This window comes from Engystomops pustulosus, chromosome 9 (assembly GCF_040894005.1).
Source record: "Engystomops pustulosus chromosome 9, aEngPut4.maternal, whole genome shotgun sequence".
NCBI lineage: Eukaryota > Metazoa > Chordata > Amphibia > Anura > Leptodactylidae > Engystomops > Engystomops pustulosus.
The window spans coordinates 91,793,644-91,809,533 of record NC_092419.1 but is presented as its reverse complement, the minus strand read 5'-3'; the positions used below and the strand labels follow the sequence as shown (position 1 = coordinate 91,809,533).

The window sequence follows — 15,890 nt, the reverse complement described above, 5'->3', positions numbered from 1 at the left end:
CATTGAGCTGAAAACTAGCATTGGTAATAAGGGGTTAAACATGTATGTTTGAGCATACATCAGGTGGATGCAAAAAAACATGATGTGAACCCAGCCTAAGTATGTCACTGGCTTAAGCAACAAGGATATTCACATTGGCTTATATGTGGGATCTTCTCATCAATACAGTAATATATGAAGATGTACATGTACAACGTGCTACACAAAAAAAGAAAAATCTATAAAGAAATGCAAATAAAATTTTCAAGGACAACAAGGAATCTGGAATATTTTCTAAAAATCTAAAAAAAAAAAACAAAACCTCGTTAATAAACCGCTAGAAAGATGAAGGCTAATGGATGTGAACCTTTTTCTTTGGGAGTATTTTGACTAGATAAGCTAATTCAGGTGTGATTAGAGCAAACATTCAATAACCGGGTAATCTTGCAGGACCGAATTGTGCACGCGTCAGCTTTTTAAGAACATAGTCATTTGTCTTCCCAGGAAAGCCTTGTCTGCGTGGTATTATACTATCGGACACACACGGATCTGAATTATTACACTGCGTTTCTAAGTCCCAAGCTGCCACAGGTGTTTCTGACAAATGGAAGGACGCACAGCGTAATCTATTACTCCAAAAGTGGAAACATAATTCCTGCGTCTGGCGGCTCCATAAACAGCTCGCTTTACCGTCTACTGGTTAGCGTGCTTCACGAGCCACAGTAAAATCATATCACTGAGATTAATAGCAATTAGTCTGCCCTAAAGTTCAGAAGGTCTTTCCACCACCGGAAACACAATGATCTAGTTTCTTATCTGTTCTTATAGTAGTTTAGTTTAGATCGAAAAATTAGCAAAAGTATAGAGCAAAGTGTAGTAGTTTTCTAGGTGGCAATCCTTCCTCTTTTTGGCACAACTGCTGTAAAAACAGTCATCAATGTGGCTACCCAGTATTTAAGGGAGAAGAACATAAATTCACCAGGGTAAGTATTGTGGGCTGTACTGTGTAAACATAACCTTTACAGGGTCCCCTCTACATTCGCTTTGCCCACCTCATTGGACGAGTCTGCTTCCTTAAAAAATGGCTGTTCCCTCTCTTGGGAACACGGCTGCTAAGCCACTCTGTAATATGTACCAGTGGACGGTCACCCGTGTATCGGTTGGAACTCTGATAGATGCGGACATGCTGAAGTTTTCCAGAAGCAACCAACATCATTTGCGAATCACCGACCTTTCGAGCGGCCCATCATCGTGGAGGAGTGTCTAGATATTGGGCATTTGGTTATGGAAAGAGGCTTTTCCAATAAGGCAGGCAGATCTTCTGATATAAAGCTATATGGGCAGAGACGCTTGGTGCCACTACTATTTTGGCTACCAGGCACTATGCCAAAATGCTCCCTGATGAGCTGGAGCTAGGACCATGACAAAAAGCACAGGAGCAAAATCTTAGTCTTAGATTACTAGCCTAAAGATGTCAGCTGAGCACTGAACAGGAATCTGCAGTTCTTCTCAGCCGTGATGGGTGGGGACAACTTAGCCAATGCCTGTTCTTGATGAAAGGTTTCCTATTGTATTGGTACTGATTAACACTCCCCCCATAGCAAAGATGATAGATTTCAATTCATAGGATCCTCCCACTTGTCTACTTAATTGGAATAACAACAGAGAACTCTTTTCTGTGTAGTGACCCATCAATGGAACTGCAGCTATTCCGGAGTTGCAGCATAATGGATGACGTTTCGAAAGATCCGTACGCTGTATATTTTAACATTTGCCCCCTCCAATTTGGCTCTTGCAGCAGATAAGTGTGCAGTGGAAAATTGCCTTGCTGAGAAGTGCTATTGCCATGCATGTCTTAATTTCCTCTTTATGTGGTGAATATCTACTTTTCCAGTCTGCACCAACATCTTCCTTACTGTTAAATGTTACCGTAAGTAATGAGGATAGTAACAATTCCTTTAACCTTATGCTAGCCACATATTTGCTGTAATATTTATACAGTAAGAGAAAGGCTGCTGGGTTGATAAAGCACAAAAGAAATGAAAAGTAAAAGTAGCCTGTCAGAATAATCCAGCACATAGCGGTAATAAAACAACGCTTCATATTGCCATCTCTCCAAATGCTCAGTGCACGGCTCTTTCTTTATGGCTACTCCCATGGGATGATGAAAAGCGGGTTTGCGCAGAGCCAGGAAACTCTCCCCTCTTCTGGGCTCACTGCCTGAATTCCTCAAAAATTCACAAGCCAGAATGACTGATCCAGCCACTATATAGAATATACATTTTTTAAGGCCTTCTTGCCAAGATAGTCAAAAGAACTGAAAACATGTAGCAGCAGCACTACATTTGCACTGTATTATATTACTGCATTCCCAGCACTATCCCGTAACCTTTATACTGCCTCCAGGCTCATTTTTCTCTCTACCTTGGAGTAACGGTGGACCAAACACACACCCAGAACTAACCTGCGCCATAACCTACCTGCTGTGAAATGTTTAACCTTATTTGATTCCTCATTCTTATGACTGCAATCATTCTTCTTCTAGCTGTGCAAGCAAAATTAATAGTCAAACTTTCAAGTAATCTAAAATTCTTGAATTCTAAGAAACATAGAAAATGCCTTTGGGGCTTGGCAAAATGAAAGATTCTCATGCAGTATAGGTTGAATGCAGCAGTGTTGTATCACCCTCTGTGCACACTGGGGTCAAAGATTTTGTTCATAAATGAAGTCTAATGCCCGTTGCCCACAAGCGAGTTTGGTCCGACAATCAAGCTCCGTGCACATGACGGATTTACCGGACCAAACGACCAACTGCTGAACTGAACCAATATATTTAGTTCAGTTCCACAGCTTTAGGTTTATTCCAGTAAATCCAACGTGTGCACGGCACAAGATTACCGAAAACAATTCACTCTTGGGCAACCAGCCAAAGACAAATCAATTTCCAAAGTATTTTAACTGTGTGCTGATTTTCAGCAGACTTTATCCTTTGTTAAGTGTGGTTTTGGTTTTAAATTTCGCACCAAATCCCAAATTTGTACAAATCCCATGGACTTTTGTTGTGGCTGACCCATGATGGGTCAAAGGAAATCTACCATCAAAATCAAACACGAAAACTTAATCATAGATCCAGTCGCTATGATTGTGCCTATCCTCTTCTATTTGTTATCCATGGCCTCCTTCTGCTATCCATGGCCTCCTTTATGCTAATTATGATAATAAGTGTTATTTGTAGTAGTGTTATGAGGGGTGTTACCAAGTCACTCCATGCTGTAGCTTCACAGGCTGTTGCAGTAGAACTTCCCCCTCTCCTACTGTGTGACCTTACAGCAGGCAGAGGGAGGGGGGAAACAGTGTAACAGAGTGCAGTGACACTGTTGACATTAGCTTATCAGTGGGGGTGCCGAATATTGAACCCCATAGTCAGATATTAACAACCAATCCTACCGATTGGTCAATCATATAGCAAATCTGGACACTCCTGTAAAAGGGGTTTAATAGGAGAGGCCATCAATATACAAGTATACAAGTATTTGTCCATCTGCTAATAAATATGTAGAGCGGCCCTTTTTACCCAATGTATATGCCCCATAGGTTTGCTAGAAGCCTACCTACTAGACCACCAACACATAAACATTGAGTAGAGTAGCCACAAACCATATCTTCAATATGGTGGATCTAATCTTGTTCCCCCACCTGTAAAGTATGGCTCCTCGCTTGGGATCAATGCAGATAACACCAAGATTATTATTAAAAAAAAGTCAAATATAATCGTTAAATTCAGACTCATTTTACGCATCATTTTCCATTCAAGGGAACCTGTCATCAGAAAGTGGCCTAATAAACCACTACCAGTATGTTATGGAGCAGCTTAATGCCTTTGAGATTAGGTTCCTTTCATGAACTGGTGTGGTGGCATCATCCAGAAAATCAACTTTGAAGTGAGAGCACTAACCAGATCTCCTAAAGTCAGGTGGATTATATCAATCACAGGAAAGAGGGTCCATAGGTGGAGAGAGCTTGACTTAAGTGTTAACCTCTCCGCCTCCCTGACTTTATACAAACAATTCACATCTTACTTCAGAGTTGATTCTCTGGATGATGCCACCACGCTGGGCCATGGAAGAAACACGATCTAGAAGCTGTTGAGCTGCTTGACAACATACTAGTAGTGAATTATTAGGCCAGTTTCTGCTGACGGGTTTCCTTTAAGCTCAATCACATGCTTCCTACAAAAGCCTCACCGAAAAAACTAAAAAGCCACTAGGCAAACCAGCAAGACCTTGTCCGCTCAGCACCCAACAATTAACGTGACCCGGCAGAGCTTCATTGTCCTGCGTATCAATGGAATGCCCTTCCTTGTTGATTCAGACTTTGTGGTGCCTTGAGATGCCAGTAAAGCCATTGTTTGCCTGCCAGAAGAAAGTGAAATACTTGCACAATGCTTGCAATGTAAAAGAATAGTCATGTACCTGTGAAAAAAAAAATTACTAAGTTTACATTGAACCGCAAGTGTTAGAACAGGCAGCCAACCCTGTGAAGTTCTCAGCTTTAGGAAGTAATGAAAGAATAGTGGATTGTGATCCCAGAGGAGGTTTTGCATCAATGGAGCATGACCAGTAGGGGCAGAGTTAGTTCTGTTCTAAATTTAAAAACCAAGAAGAATATACATTCCAAAAAGAGAAAAAAGAAAGCTCAATAGGCTAAAAGGAAAGGGCAACTACATGAGTCAGGTGTTTTATCTGCCAAATGTTAGACATAGTAAATGTAAAAACCCTGCTAGCTTGTTAATGTCATTTGCATATGAGGGAAAACTGGATTAAACTACAGAGGAGCATAATTTTGATGAAGAACTGGATACTTATTACTCGACTTACAACTTTTCTTTTTTTTTTTTTTTTTAGATGGAAACGGACTGTCAGGAGGCTTCAGCTACTTTCCTGGTCAGCGCTCAAAAGCTGTAAAAACCACTTTTAGCAAAGTAATAAACTCGAGAAAGAGTTTTACATAATGGAATTTGGATATTTTTAGCATCTTTCTTAAGTCAGATATTAAGTTCTTAGTGTTCTGGATCACGTCCCTCGGCAGGAGCTGCAGGTCATAGGAAACTTTCAAGAAATGATAAATGTTCCATCACGTACATGGAGTGATAAAAGAAAAAGAAAGTAGGCAAGACAAGAGAAGGCAAGTGAATTACAACTGCTTCACACTAAGAATATCAAAGAAAAAGCAAGTGTAAAGGTCAGTGGTTTTTCCTGACCCTGTAGAAATAACATGTTGCGGCAGGGGTCATGTGTGAGCACCACTTAGACAAACTTTCACTCATGCAGTGAAGAGAGGAGGAAGGGGGACTGTTACTCACTGATTACCCCTAGTATATATATACACTCACCGGCCACTTTATTAGGTACACCATGCTAGTAACGGGTTGGACCCCCTTTTGCCTTCAGAACTGCCTCAATTCTTCGTGGCATAGGTGCTGGAAACATTCTTCAGAGATTATGGTCCATAATGACATGATGGCATCACACAGTTGCCGCAGATTTGTCGGCTGCACATCCATGATGCGAATCTCCCGTTCCACCACATCCCAAAGATGCTCTATTGGATTGAGATCTGGTGACTGTGGAGGCCATTTGAGTACAGTGACCTCATTGTCATGTTCAAGAAACCAGTCATGTTCAAGAAACCATGTCCATCCCATAAAGGGATGGACATGGTCAGCAACAATACTCAGGTAGGCCGTGGTGTTGCAACGAAGCTCAATTGGTACCAAGGGCCCCAAACAGTGCCTAGAAAATATTCCCCACACCATGACACCAACACCACCAGCCTGAACCGTTGATACAAGGCAGGATGGATCCATGCTTTGGAAATCGAGACTCATCAGACCAGGCAACGTTTTTCCAATCTTCTACTGTCCAATTTCGATGAGCTTGTGCAAATTGTAGCCTCAGTTTCCTGTTCTTAGCTGAAAGGAGTGGCACCCGGTGTGGTCTTCTGCTGCTGTAGCCCATCTGCCTCAAAGTTTGACGTACTGTGCGTTCAGAGATGCTCTTCTGCCTACCTTGGTTGTAAGGGGTGGCAATTTGAGTCACTGTTGCCTTTCTATCAGCTCGAACCAGTCTACCCATTCTCCTCTGACCTCTGGCATCAACAAGGCATTTCCGCCCACAGAACTGCCGCTCACTGGAAGTTTTTTCTTTTTTGGACCATTCTCTGTAAACCCTAGAGATGGTTGTGCGTGAAAATCCCAGTAGATCAGCAGTTTCTGAAATACTCAGACCAGCCCTTCTGGCACCAACAACCATGCCACGTTCAAAGGCACTCAAATCACCTTTCTTCCCCATACTGATGCTCAGTTTGAACTGCAGGAGATTGTCTTGACCATGTGTACATGCCTAAATGCACTGAGTTGCCGCCATGTGATTGGCTGATTAGAAATTAAGTGTTAACGAGCAGTTGGACAGGTGTACCTAATAAACTGGCCGGTGAGTGTGTATATATATATATCCTATATTGTGGATATTGTGGCGATTAATGTTCTTCAGGGTAGAATCCATTTAAAGGGAACCTATCAGCAGAAACAGACCTAATAAACAACAAACTGTAGGCTGCCAAGCAGATTACCACCTACAAGATCATGTTTCTCTCATGGCTCAATGTGGTGGCATCATCTGGAAAGTCAATTTAAAGCGAGACATAAATTAGTTGTATGTAGTCATGGAAGCGGAGCGTTTAGCACTGAAGTGAAGCTCACCTCACCAACTCCTTCCTTGTAACCGACAGTCCTATGTCCAGTGGCATCTTAACCAATCCTCCAGTCTGGTGGACGTTTTTTGACAGGGAGAGCTTGACTTCAGTCGTTAACTGTGCTTTCATGCCTTTATACATTTCTCACTTTGAAGTAGATTTTCTGGATGATGCCAAGTGTAAAGCTGTTTGATAAGATACTGGTGATGGTTTATCAGGGCTATTTCTGCTGACAGGTTTTCTTTAACAGCAACGCAAGTACCCATCCCACCCCGATAATCATGAATGCATGCAAAAAAAAACAACACATTGATATGAATGAAATGTTCTGGTTTCTGTTGGGTTTTTATGCCTCGTAGAAGAAAAAAAAGGGACACGCATAGCATTATAAATCGGCAGATTGAATTAGTTCCCACTGCAAATATTTAGCGTGTGAATGGGATTTTGTTAACCTATTCACTATGCTGCAACTGTACTCCGCAGCACTCGTTAGTTTATGCAGGATAGTACCTGTATAGTACTGCATATGTGTCAGGCTGCTGACACACATATCAGTGCTGTATGTAATGAGGTCACAGAACATTCAAGCAAACACTAAAGAGTAAAGCGCTCAGCTATCTTCTGCATGCATGGCGGAACGGCTCATGGAGATAGTCGAGCATTGTACTTTCCGGCACTCCGCTACAGCTTAAATGGAGCAGTAGGACAAATTCTCCATGGATCCTCATTTTTGAGACTGATGACACCTACCAATCACATCGCTATTCCCAAACCCAAGGATACTGGATATCAATTAAACTTTGATCAAACCAAATATACAAATTAACACAATTGGTTGGAAATAGAACATTAAAATAAAGTATCATTTACCAGTTTTAATACCCAATTACACAGCTTCATAGGGCAAGAAGTCACTAACTTCACCAAATACCAAAGAAATGGTCATGAGACAGGATACCACAGGATTACACGATCTATAGAAGAAGACATTAATCCAGGTGAAGCTGGTTACTTCTTGTAAATCCCTACTGAACCTTCTTACTGTAATGTACTCCTGAGGTGAGTATCAACAATCATCATGGGACTTGCGAGGTGCGTTTTTCTGTGAAAATGCTATTTGAGAGCTCAATCATGGACGCGGGGGTGACATTGCTAAAGCAAACTGATCTAAATCCAACTCAAACCATCCCTGGCATGTAATATACACAGTTAAGGAGAGGATATGAATAAAAGACCTGCTAGGTATGTAGTATTTTGACTATAATAGTTGAAGTCCTGTCACCAGAATTTAACCCCTCACACCAGTAATACCTGCTGGTAAAGTGTTAGAAGTCCTCCCCATATCATCTAATATTATCTGCCACTTAGGCACTGTGTGCTAATTTTTTCTGATATGCAAAGAGTAGACAAAGAGTCAATTCTGTATAGAAGAGTCATGTTTTCTTTAGGTTACCAATGAACCCCACCTTCTTCTTTTCATTGACAGCTCAGTGTCTCTTCATATCTCAGCCTGAGCATACATAAAGTCCTCTCCCTGCCCATTTTCTCTTCTTTACATTATGCTACCCCTCTCACTGTCTCTCTTAGGAGTCCTGCTTAGTGAATGAACTCTGTGTGCACACACTAATACATGGAGAGCTGTCAATCACTGTGTGTGGGCGGGTCAGCAGGACTCTCACCTTCTCTCCTAGGAGTCCTGCTTAGTGACTGACCTCTGTGTGCACACACTAATACATGGAGAGCTGTCAATCACTGTGTGTGGGCGGGTCAGCAGGACTCTCACCTCCTCTCCTAGGAGTCCTGCTTAGTGACTGACCTGTGTGTGCACACACTCATACATGGAGAGCTGTCAATCAGTGTGTGTGGGCGGGGTCAGTAGGACTCTCACTGTCTCTCCTAGGAGTCCTGCTTAGTGACTGACCTCTGTGTACACACACTGATACATGGAGAGCTGTCAGTCAATGTGTGGGGTAAGAAATACTCTCACTATCTTCCCTAAGAGTCCTGTTTGGATTTCCTCAGCTTTTTACCCAACAATTTTGCTCCAAATTGATGGAAACTACATAGCACTGAGTTTAGCTTCTCTTTCATTATATTCTGAACTCAGGAAGGAAAACCAACAGGTTCACTTTAATCCTGTGCTTATACATAAAGTTAGTTGGACATTTACTTGGACTGACATCACAAAAGCTAATCAGGATACTAGATTGTTATTATTTCTTGCATTTTACACTTGGAGAAGTGACTGGAAGTACCATCAATCTGTGCTGTCAATGCCTGGGGAAAACACGCTTCTCCCTTACTTAATGAGTTAGGATACGTCTCTAGAAACCTGACTCCTGGAGACAACCTATAATAAGTAAAACTTAATAGCTCTACCTTTCAGTTCTTAGAAAATAGAAAAGTAAAAAATGTTTTTATGCTTCAAACATCCTGACATTTTACCAAATTTGTGTGAACATCTTGTTTTGTCTGGTTAGATCATACAAGTGACTTGACTCCTCAAAAGTGAATTTGTATGGTCAATGAGGTAACAGAGGTGCCACATCTTTGGCTCATGAATTAAGTCGGATTAAACATCTAGTCTTGCAAATAAAAAAAAAAACTTCTCTAACTAAAACTTAACAACAATTAGGTACAGAGGGGACCTATCCTTACGTCCAACAACTCCAGCCTTTACGAGATGGGTGGTGCTCAACAGTAGAGAGACCAAAAAGAAAAACTATTGGCAGCCAACTGGCCTGGAACTGCAGGGGCTCCAGAAAAAAATTCCAACAGCAAAGGAACCAATTAGACTTGGTGTTAGTAAAGACAGGTTCTTTTTACTTCAGAATCACGTGAACACAAAGGAAATCTACCACATGGGTGCAGTGCTTCTAAACCAAGCGCACTTACATGTTGGCTTCTGAAACAGGTTCCGTTCCTCTTTTTGCTTCTAATAACTCAGTTTATGAGAAAACTGTACTTAAAAATTATACAAAAGAGCCTCAGCCTTGGCTACGTCACAGAAGGCCCTTCTGGCTCCATCACATGTTAATTATTAATATCTTCATTCGGCTCTCCTGCACGACGCGGTGCAGGCAGTCATTTTCTGGTGACCTTGTGAGCAGTACATGAGGACTTACTCTTTAATGCTACAACGCTCAACGGACAACATGCTTCAACAATGAGCCAGAAGTGGGGACTGATCTGTCAACCAAGTCAAACAAAACAAGGAGAAACCATTGGCGAAAAGACGTCGGGGAACCACCAATATCTCAGAGTCTAGATGATTTTCCAACAGTTATCACTGAAGAGTCATATTGTTAAACACGCAAGTTAGACTACTGAGAATTCATGCTGTCTGGTTCTGGCTGCATCAATCCCCTGATTATCTGATTCATGTCATTCATCTCCATCCATTACGATTATGATTGAATGGACTTGATGTCTACCTACAAAGCATGACCACAAGTGTGGACAGACTCAGACCTCATTCTCATAATTCAAATAAATGTTGTCCACATGAACATGCACATTACATGCAATACAATTCTATTCACACTGATGTTTTTCAAGGGCACTTGGGTCTATTCATGCCCATGAAAAACAGTTGCGACACATGATTCTATACGGGCATAAGAATGTATCCGAAAAGGTATTAGCGCTACAGCATCTTCAAGAGAGGTTTTATGTTATTCTTTTCCATTGTCTAGACTGTCTAAACAGGCTTTTCACTTCGTCATTCTTTACCACATTTCTACATTGCCCTGTAAAAATCTGATTAAGGCTGGAAAGGGACCATCGAAAAACCTCTGTATACTTGCTTACACAATTAGAGGCATACAGTAGGATTACAACTTTGACCAAATCAGTAGTTACCTTTTTTTTATTATTCTGCCTCGTTGATCCAGAGGAAGGCAAAAAAAAAAAAAAGTCTTCTTTAAGGAATTTTTCCATTTATTCTGGATAATTGATGTCCCACCACACCAATTATCCCAAATAAGAGGAAAAATTCCTTCCCAGTCTCCAAATGTGACAGTCCGAATAATCCCTGGATCAACATTTCCCACCAGTAGTCCAGCCCTCATAGATGAAGTTTTACAGAGCTCTAATATGCATAGGGTCTTATCCAAATACCAGATTAGACACTAGAGCGTGGCTGGCATAAATTGATTAATGACCACTTTACAGGCACCTAATACAGGCACATTTGCCCTCCCATGACATGGCTATCTTCAGTCATCCACATGGCTAAAGATCCAAACAGACAGGACCTTAGGGATGTATAGTGCTAAGAGCTCACTAGATCTGTTGTCAGGCCAGTGCACATGTTAAAGAGGATCTAACAGATCGATTTGGGACCCTACACCAGCTACAGGTTTGTGTTGACCCGTGGTTTAGGTTCCCAAATCGAGCTGTAGGAAGGCTGTGGGTGGGTAAAAATAAAAAAATAAAAAACTTTTTTACTCACCTAAATGTGAATCCACATCGGACTAACATCTATAGAACTTGCGCTGGTGCCTCCTCTCGCAAAGTAGCAAGTGAAGCCATTGTGCATGCGCTGTACCTACGGTGCTTGTACGGTGAAGCCGGGTTGTAATATTCCAGCTTCACATCCCGGAAAACGCATGTGACAAGTTGAGTTTAAATGTTTAATTTTTTTTTACGTGCCCACATAAAAATTCTTACCGGGCGGTTTGGGCCCATAAGGCCTTTAGCATCCCAAATCTCCCTGAAAGATTCCCCTTTAAGTTTATGTAAAACCTTCCTAAGGGTAAATTATTAACTTGTGATCTACTTCATCACAGAACACAACATTATGGTACAACTATCCAGCAAACAAGTCATATTTAATATATTACATAACATAAAGAATTGTATATTCACTATAGTAGAACAGTATAGTTTGTATAGTCAACTTACCCTATAGTGCTTTGAGCAGTACAGTATAAGACAATGTTTATCCCAACGGCCACATTGTCTTCTTCTTGATGCTTTGAAGTGAAGGTTCTTCAGCTGATCTTCTGTCCAGGTGGAACCTCTTCAAAAACCGGAGCAAAATCCTCTAAAAAGTCCACACCCAGGATAGTATTTCTTTGCAAAAATCTCAATCACGTCTGCAGAGTTAAAAAAAAAAAAAATTGGTTTAAGATTTTGTCTTCCACTTCATGACACAATTATTAACATCTAATCTAGAGATGTCTTCTGCTAAGTCTGGGCAACCCCATGGAAGAGCATATGCTTGCTGATATGTTTTCTTTGAATCTTTGCTTGGGTAGTAACCTGAGCTGGACAGCTCCGGTGGGGAAGGGGATATGACGTCTGTGTTCTTGAAATGTGACTCTGTCTCTTCTGCTAATGCAGACGTTTAACCCATCAATCAGACGACATGATGGCACTTTTCCAAGAGACCTCATAAAAAGAACACTTTCGGTGTGAAATGGATTTCATGGAAGACCTTGCAGTGTGATACAATGACAACTCATTTTTAGTACGTCATGAGCGTTAGCCGGAGAGAACAGGAAATTCATTTTAGCACCGACTAAAATGGCCTGATTGTGCAAATGTCATGAATGCAGTCAGAAATGCTGGTACCATTACTCATTACAAGACTCTGACCCTTATTGTGCCAGTCATTAGAGGAGTGATATCATGTCTTCTCGAAAAAAAATACTCAGTTCAGTGGAAAAAAAAAAAATAATTTCATAAACTAATGAATTCAGAAACTTTGTCCCTTTAGGAAATTTTCAACACTTTTACAAAGAAACAAAGTTTTACACTGTAAACATTCACTCCCCTATACAACTCTGCACCCTTGAAAAACTAATCGAAAATTACTTTAATAAAAGCTGAGAAAAGTTTATAGACGTCATAGAGCAGAGGCTAGAGAGACTAAATGTTGTATAGATGTCATACGGGAGAAGGCAATCCAAGACTTTCGATTGTCAATATTGCTATGGGCCGGCTACCCTTTGTGCCCTTGACTCAGATGACCTGAACTGATCTGTTGCGTTATGCCCACTGCCCACAATACTCTGTGCACTTTCAGGATTTACTGGATCAGACCTACAATTTCTTAACTGTGCTCAGCATGTTTGTAACCCGCTCGACATTAGAAACAAGTTTTTCAGACCAGAGTCAATTCCACACCCCAAATATATGTTTATATCTTGGTCTATTGCCAAAACAAGGGGGCACCCTCTACACCTAGAGGAGAGGTGGTTCTACCATCACCATAGACAAGGGACATCCTCTACACCTAGAGGAGAGGTGATTATACCATCACCATAGACAGGGGCATCCTCTACACCTAGAGGAGAGGTGATTATACCATCACCATAGACAGGGGCATCCTCTACACCTAGAGGAGAGGAGGATCTACCATCACCAGAGACAGGGGGCATCCTCTACACCTAGAGGAGATGAGGTTCTACCATCACCAGAGACAGGGGGCATCCTCTACACCTAGAGGAGAGGTGGTTCTACCATCACCATAGAAAGGGTACATCCTCTACACCTAGAGGAGAGGCAGTTCTACCATCACCAGAGACAGGGGGCATCCTCTACACCTAGAGGAGAGGAGGTTCTACCATCACCATAGACAGAGGGCATCCTCTACACCTAGAGGAGAGGAGGTTCTACCATCACTATAGACAGGGGACATCCTCTACACCTAGAGGAGAGGGGGTTCTACCATCACCATAGACAGGAGGCATCCTCTACACCTAGAGGAGAGGAGGTTCTACCATCACCATAGACAGGGGGCATCCTCTACACCTAGAGGAGAGGAGGTTCTACCATCACCATAGACAGGGGCATCCTCTACACCTAGAGGAGAGGAGCTTCTACCATCACCATAGACTACTCTTTACTGTAAGAGCAGAGAGACTGTAAAACTACAGGAGGCTGTTTTGGTGAATACTTTGTACATGTTCAAGAGGGACCTTGATGCCTTTCTAGAGAACAAAAGTATCTTTTTATGAGAAAAAAAAAATAGTTTATCTAATAAAGGTTTGGACTCAATGGACCTGGTTCTTTTTTCTTATCTACCATGATACACGCTTGTGGGCAATGAGCTATAAGCTTCTCTGATCCAGGTTCAGGAAAGTAAATCCTGCCAGAACAAAGAGTTTGTTGAGCCTTAACTTAGTAATGTGCAACTGCCCTACAAATGCAAAAAAATCCAGGCACACTGAATAAAATTCTAAATCTAAGTTCCTCATTACGCTCAGTTAGGCAAAACCTCTCCAATTATGTGCTCAGTTCTGCATTTATTTCCCTTTTTAGCACTTGTCCAAGGCTTTTTCTGAGTCAAGTTCATGTTACAAACTGCAGCTAATTTTTTTGACCTGCCAAAGGGTTTATCTGCTTGTCTGCCTGTTTCTAACCCTGTATAAGGTTCAATTGTAATTTAAACCGGATCTCATCACTCACTGTCACCCTGCAAAGTCATGGAAGGATTTAATCATCCTCCAAATAGTCATTAAAAGGGGCTGTCCACTTTCAGAAAATAATTGAGATTGTTTGTGGAATGAAAAGATACACAATTTTCCAAGATAATTTTTGTTTCAATTCCTTGCTGTTTTCTAGATCTCTGCTTGCTGTCAGGTTTACTTCCTGTGAATAAAATCTGGCCACGTGATGTCACATGGGTGCACGGCTCTTATATCACGCAGCTCTGATTACTCTGTAAAACTAGCCTGCACGTCTGTGACATCACATGACTAGGGATATAACGAGCCGTGCACCTGTGTGACCTCATATAAGCAGGGATATAACGAGCCATGCATCTGTGTGACATCACATGACCAGGGATATAATGAGCCATGCGTCTGTGTGACATCACATGAACAGGGATTTAACGAGCTGTGCGTCTGTATGACATCACATGAGCAGGGATATAACGAGCCATGCGTCTGTGTGACATCACATGAACAGGGATTTAACGAGCTGTGCGTCTGTGTGACATCACATGAACAGGGATTTAACGAGCTGTGCGTCTGTGTGACATCACATGACCAGGGATATAACGAGCCGTGCGTCTGTGTGACATGACATGACCAGGGATATAACGAGCCGTGCGTCTGTGGACATCACATGACCAGGGATATAACGAGCCGTGCGTCTGTGTGACATCACATGACCAGGGATATAACGAGCCGTGCGTCTGTGTGACATCACATGACCAGGGATATAACGAGCCGTGCGTCTGTGTGACATCACATGACCAGGGATATAACGAGCCGTGCGTCTGTGTGACATCACATGAGCAGGGATATAACGAGCTGTGCGTCTGTGTGACGTTTCATGACCAGAGACCATATCCACCACAGGAAGCAAACAATAAAGCTTGTTATATAATGACAGCAAGCAGAGATCTAAAAATAACAGTAAGGCATTGATTCAGAAAGTTTATTGGAAAATTGTATAGCTTTCATTACACAAAGAATATCAATTATTTACTGGAAGTGAACAACCCTTTAAGTCTTGTAGCATCAATTTTACCTAAACTGGTTAACAATAAAATACTTCTGTAACTATAGACTCTTTAAGCCTTATTTGAGGGGTCCAAGCTGTGGGCCCCAAGATACGATATATCTAGGAATATGAATGCCCAAACATGCATGCGTCCAACTCACAATAAACTTGCATGCAAGTGTTGGCTGGAACGTCTGGCCCGAACACTGAGGAACCAGAACTGAACTCAGCATATCAGTTCAGTACTGGTTTCTCCGCGCTTGGGCCAAACGTTGCAGCCAGCGTGCGCTGCTAGTGTAGTGCAATTTGGACGCATCATACTCGCTTGTGTGTAACATAATCATAATTCCTTTATTTATATGGTGCACACAGATTACACAGTGCTGCACAGAGCTTGCCAAATCGGTCCCTATCCCCAATGTGGCTCACAATCTAATCTAATGTTTTGGAGTGTGGGAGGAAACCGGAGGACCCGGAGGAAAACCACGCAAACACTGAGAAAACATACAAACTCTTTGCAGATGTTTACCTTGGGACATTAACCCAAGACTCCAGCGCTGGAAGGTTGTAATGCTGACCACTAAGCCATCATGCTGCCCCTATATAACTACAACTCAGTATAACACGGGAAAGCAGAGGGTGTCAGCTGAACCTGTTCTATATTATTTTTCCACACGCCTTTCTGTCTCGATGTCTGA

General features: G+C 41.9%; 1 protein-coding gene across 4 annotated transcripts in view; it reads right to left on the bottom strand.

The window, feature by feature from the left end:
* The window catches only part of NEK6 (NIMA related kinase 6), a 116,145-nt gene that overhangs the window by 75,600 nt on the left and 24,655 nt on the right, over positions 1-15,890 (bottom strand). For 3 of the 4 annotated variants that reach the window (XM_072123250.1, XM_072123253.1, XM_072123252.1), the window contains exon 2: positions 11,638-11,831. The exons of the other annotated variant lie outside the window; for it this stretch is intronic. The gene's annotated coding sequence lies outside the window, so the exon portion shown is untranslated. The remainder of the gene's footprint in view (positions 1-11,637; positions 11,832-15,890) is intronic. 4 annotated transcript variants of the gene reach the window in all.